This window comes from Neofelis nebulosa, chromosome 6 (genome assembly GCF_028018385.1).
Source record: "Neofelis nebulosa isolate mNeoNeb1 chromosome 6, mNeoNeb1.pri, whole genome shotgun sequence".
Taxonomy (NCBI): domain Eukaryota; kingdom Metazoa; phylum Chordata; class Mammalia; order Carnivora; family Felidae; genus Neofelis; species Neofelis nebulosa.
Genome location: NC_080787.1, coordinates 153912066 through 153917259, shown reverse-complemented (window position 1 = coordinate 153917259; position 5194 = coordinate 153912066). Strand labels below are relative to the sequence as shown.

At 60.3% G+C, this 5194-nt stretch overlaps 1 long non-coding RNA gene across 1 annotated transcript; it reads right to left on the bottom strand.

Moving 5' to 3' along the window:
• Positions 1-2685: 2685 nt before the first annotated feature.
• Positions 2686-4939, bottom strand: LOC131515194 (uncharacterized). Its single transcript, XR_009263504.1, has 3 exons — positions 4844-4939; positions 2908-3044; positions 2686-2782 (listed from the first exon to the last, which is right to left on the bottom strand). It is a non-coding gene; the product is annotated as an uncharacterized LOC131515194 (long non-coding RNA).
• Positions 4940-5194: the final 255 nt, after the last annotated feature.

The window sequence follows — 5194 nt, the reverse complement described above, 5'->3', positions numbered from 1 at the left end:
CATTTCCTTGTAACTTCTGTTTAAGGAAAGCACCCCAACTACCAAATTCTCCTTAATGTTAGTTTCCTTGAAAAATGACTTTTGGGGCGCCTGGGTGGCTCAGTCGGTTAAGCGTCCGACTTCGGCTCAGGTCACGATCTCGCGGTCCGTGAGTTCGAGCTCCGCGTCGAGCTCTGGGCTGACGGCTCGGAGCCTGGAGCCTGTTTCAGATTCTGTGTCTCCCTCTCTCTGACCCTCCCCTGTTCATGCTCTGTCTCTCTCTGTCTCAAAAATAAATAAACATTAAAAACAATTAAAAAAAAAAAAAGAAAAATGACTTTCTGGTGTGCTTCTGGAGGTTTTCTTGCAAGCCCCACCCCCGGAAGATGGGTGCTTGGATGGGAGTTTTGGTTTATTGGTGAAGAGTTGAGTTCCTGTTCAGTCTGACCAATTTCCCCCTGTACCTGTTTACATTTATGATGGTTACGGCTTAAACAATAGAACATGATGTAAAGAATATTTGTTAGCTGAGCAGAGTGGCTTCATAGGCTGTCTGGCCGTAACGGATGAGACGTGTCTGATGGGGGTGGGCTGGAGTGACTTACACACCTGCCCTGCCTTGAGGTCCTGTATAAACGTCGCGAACTTTCCGAAGGCCTCATTGCCGGTGGAGGAAGTTCCGAGGGGCAGGCAGTCCTCCTGTTACCGCTTCTGTGGCTCCAATCGGGCCGGCCGCCTGGTTATGTCCTGCACCCTCCCGACAGTGTCCTCCCCCGTAACGTGGGGCTGTCAGCCCCTGCTGGCTAATGATAGTGTGAGAATCAAGCAGAATGCCAGCATTTGGCGGCCACCGAGGCTTTGTTTTCTGCCCCCTCTTCTGGCCCCATGCACCTTCCGACCTCGCGCCAAGTCTTGGAGGTGGTGGGCGATGTGGTAAAGCAGGAGGCCTTTTCTTTTTTTTTTTTCTGATGTTGAGAGAGAGAGCCGGAGAGACAGAGATCGTGAGCAGGGGAGGGACAGAGAGAGAGGGAGGGAGAGAGAATCGGAAGCGGTCTCCGTGCTGTGGCACAGAGCCCGGTGCGGGGCTCGAACCCACACACTGTGAGATCACGACCTGAGCTGAGGTCAAGAGTCGGACGTTTAACCGACTGAGCCGCCCGGGGGGTCTGAGACGTCATTTTCTTAACTGAAGAAGTACGTGATCTACTCTTCAAAAATCCCTCAGAAGAGCATTTTGGAAGGAGGCCCGTGATAAGAAAGGAGGCAGGCGGGGCGGACACTCGTTCCCCAGGGGCCCAGCGCCGGGAGGCGCCGCAGGGACAGAGGGTCAGGTGGAGGGTCCAGGAGACAGAGGCCGAGAGGGGTGGCGGGAGGGACCGGGGGCCGTCCCGGCGTTTGTGTAGTTGGTCCCCCACCCCGTTTTACAAAAGGGACCGCTGACACTCGGGAGCCGCTGGACAGGGTCCTGGGAGGCACCTCCCGGCCGCACGGGTGGTCGGCATGGAGGGGCCGAGGCAGCCTGACTTCAGCAGGGGCAGGTGTGATGGGCCGACGTGGGCCTGGGTGGTGACCGTGGACGTGCCGAGCGTGTCTCCGGCCTGCCGTGTGGACCGGTTCCCGGCCCAGCCTGGAGTTGCACCACGGCTGCACAGACGTGTGGGCTGGAGCTCCCCGCCGCGGCCCTCAATGCCTGGAAATGCCCACATCCTTTCATTGTGCGCGGAGGGGAGCCAGCCGACCTCCGCCCACCAGTGGCCCGGACAGGGCTCGGCTGGGTTCGGGCGTGGGCCCACTCCGGCCTGCCGGGCGGAGCGCGCCCACGGACCAGCCGGCCGGGTGTCCCAATGGGGCTGTGGCCCTGGGCTTCATTCTGAACATTCCGCCGCATCGGGCGCATCTGCAAGAAACTGGGGCACGCTGCCTGCCTGGCCCCCGTGCCGTGTGCAGGAGGCGTGCGGCCCTCGGGAGCTGGGCTGGGGGGGCCCAGCTGCTGTCCTTGCCCTGGGGAGCCCCAGGTGGGCCCCTCCTTGGATGGGGACCCCGCGTGCGGAGAGGTGTCCCCACCTGCCTGAGGGCGCGGCTCCTGCAGGCTGCTGAGAGCCAGCGGCAGACTTGGGTCGTCGCCGTCCTGATTTCTCCTTTTTGACCTCAAACAGGCCCGTGATGCTGTCAGGAAGGGAGCGTGTCGCGATTCGTGATCAGCTCCAAGTTATCGGAGCGCAAACCCTTGATGAGCAGTACCATCGGATCATCACGTGTCGCCTGCTGGTTCCGAGGTCCGGGGCTACGTGGGGGCTCGCCAGGGTCCCTCTCAAAGAAGGGGGCGATTGGAGAGGCGGCCAGGGGAGCGGGAGTGGGGGACGGGGCGAGGAAAACAGGAGCAAGGAAGGCCACCCAGGCCCAGCTGAGGTCACGGCTGCAGGCGCTGGGCGCACGGGGTGCGTCCAGAGGATGGAGACTGGACAGACCCGGCTGCTCCCCCCCTGCGTCCCCTCATTTGGGCTGTCGCCGTGCTGGTGCAGGGGCTCCCCCAGCTTCTGAGCAGCCCTGGCCCAGAAAAGCGGAGAGAGGCCGGCGGCCCTGTGGCAGGGCGCCAGAGGATGGTCTCCCGGGCTGCGGCTGGTGACCGGAACCGGCCGGGAGAAGGGCCTCGGGCACCAGAGAGAGCGCCACAAGTAGCTGGGCCAGTCGTTTGTTGCAGTAGCTTCCGTCTCGGAGCCCACGGTTCCTGGGCCTGGGCCTGTCTCGCTCTGGGCCTGGGGAACGTGTGGAAGTGTCCGGGGGCGGCTCTCCCAGTAATGGCCTGTTGAGAGCAGGACGTGCGAGGGGCTGCTCTCGATGTTTTGTCCCACTGTTTCTCTCGTCTCCTCCCTCCCCCTCCTTCCTCTCTTTCCCCGGAAACACACATATACCTGGACAGTCACGCACCATCACCAAACGCTGCCTGAGTCTCTGACTGGTCTGCAGGGCGATAATAAATTTCTCTCCGAGCCGGGCCCCACCTCTCCATGTCTCTCTCTGTCTGTGCCATCCATCCATCGTCTCTCTGACTTTAACTCGGAGTCCTTAAAAAAAAAATTTGTTTTAATTTGAGAGAGAGAGAGAGATAGCACAGGCAGGGGAGGGGCAGAGAAACAGGGAGAGAGACAATCTTAGGCAGGCTCCACACTCCGCTCGGAGCCCGATGAGGCACTTGACATGGGGCTTGATCCCACGACCCTGGGGTCATGAGCTGAGCTGAAATTAAGGGTGGGGTGCTCAACTGACTGAGCCACCCAGGCGCCCAACTCTGAGAATCCTTAAACTTGTGTCCAATCGTGAGTCACGGTCTGCCTGTCTAGCGCTACGATTATCGTGAATGCAGTAAATATGGGCAAACACGTGCATAGACACCACTTGCTGAGCTAGATGGGGCCCGTCCTGCAGGACCTCAGGCACGTGAGACTGTGGTGTCTCGCAGCCCCTTCCCTGTCACAGGGCTGCTCCGTGACACCTGTCCTCACGGGCCGCCTCCCAGTGTGGCCGGGGATGAGGGCAGGCGCCACACAGGCATGAGAGTGTTCTCCCGGTTATGGGGAGGGAGGGGGCTCTGCACCTGCTGGACCTTCCGAGCTGTGGGTGCAGACATCTGCAGGGGATGTGCTGGCCGAGAGCCCAGCAGAGCGATTTGGCTCTGGGTCCTCGATCACAAGGGTGTAGACGGGTTTTGCCTTCCCCGCGCTTCTGTGTGAACAGTTTGTTCACCAGCAGATGTTGGTGAGCGGGGACCGGGTCAGGGGTGCATGTGACGGTAGCAAAGACGGGGAGAAACCCCAGTTCCTGCCCTGGGCACATCCCTATTGACGGGGGAGGTGAAGATCAAAGTCTCGGGTAAATGTGAAACAGCCAGTCCCGCCGTGTGGGGCAAGGCTGCCGGGTGGACACGGCAGGGAAGGCCCACCTGCAGGTGTGAGCGAGGATTCCGGACGGATAGGTACACCTGGGAGCTGTCAAAGGCAGACAGCGAATGTGGGGAGAGGGGCCAGGGCAGCCGAGGGTCTTGTCCCGAGTTCTTCCCCATGTGCCGGGGAGGCCCCAGAACCGTGACGGCGACGCCCGCATCTAATCCGTCTATTGGGGTTTGCACCAAATCTCAAGGGCGCTGCTCTTTCGAAACTAAGCTAAGACTCTGAGGGCGGGGGATGGGCTAGATGGGTGGTGGGCTTCGAGGAGGCACTTTTTGGGATGAGCACTGGGTGTGTATGCAGGTGATGAACCGTGACTTCTACTCCTGGACCCAGGATTACACCGTATGTTAGCTAACTCGGATTTCAATAAAAGACAAGAAATCCTAAGACGTCGAGAGTGAGGCGGACTTTGGATTTGTTGTTCTTATCAGGAACGACGTTAGGTAATTGTAATAAAGGAAAGGCCATAAAACACGGCGTCCCCGTAGCGAAGCCCTGCTCGTTCTCTGGGCGCTGTCCCCCCACCTGCTCCATTCACGGGTCCTGAATCTTCATGGGGCAGCCCTCTGCCACGGGCCAGTGTCGGTGAACGCCCCCCCCCCCGCCCCCACTGTGCCCAGACGCCCCTGAAAACCGTGACAGAGGATGAATTGAAGGAACTGGCACAGACGGACCACAGGCCCTGACCCGGTTCCAGGAGGAACGACAGGCCCGAGCAGACCGGCCCCCGAGCCTCGTAGCGGATCAGCCCCAACGACGGCGAACGTCACTTACCAGAGGATACTGGGCGAGCTGCATTTAGCGTTAACATTTTATAGGTGGGGAGACTGAAAATAACGATCCGTTCATCACGTTGCCCGGCGGCTGGCTTTGGCACCCTCCCATAAAACCACCCGGGCACCCGTGGCCTCACGCACCTGCCCCACACAGCGTCGTCCCTTGCCCCCATGCGGCCTCAGGACGCCACGCCTGCTCTGCCCCTCAGCCCCTCCAGGGCTCCTGCAGAGTCGCCGAGATGCCTTTTTGGTGAAAACCCTGCCGTGTTGCCAGGTTTCCCAGGGTTAAAGGGCAACGCGTGTGAAAATGGGTAAAGGCGGTGGGAGATGTCAAGAGGCCAGACATTGTTCTCCAGCCAGCCAGGCTGGGAGCCTTGTGCGGGTCGTCCTGCCTGAGACGCCTGTTTTCAAAGGGACAGTTTGCTGGGCTGTCCTGGCCCTGAGCCCCGCCCCTGAGAGAAGGTGGCACCCGCTGCGGTCTGGGTTCTGTGA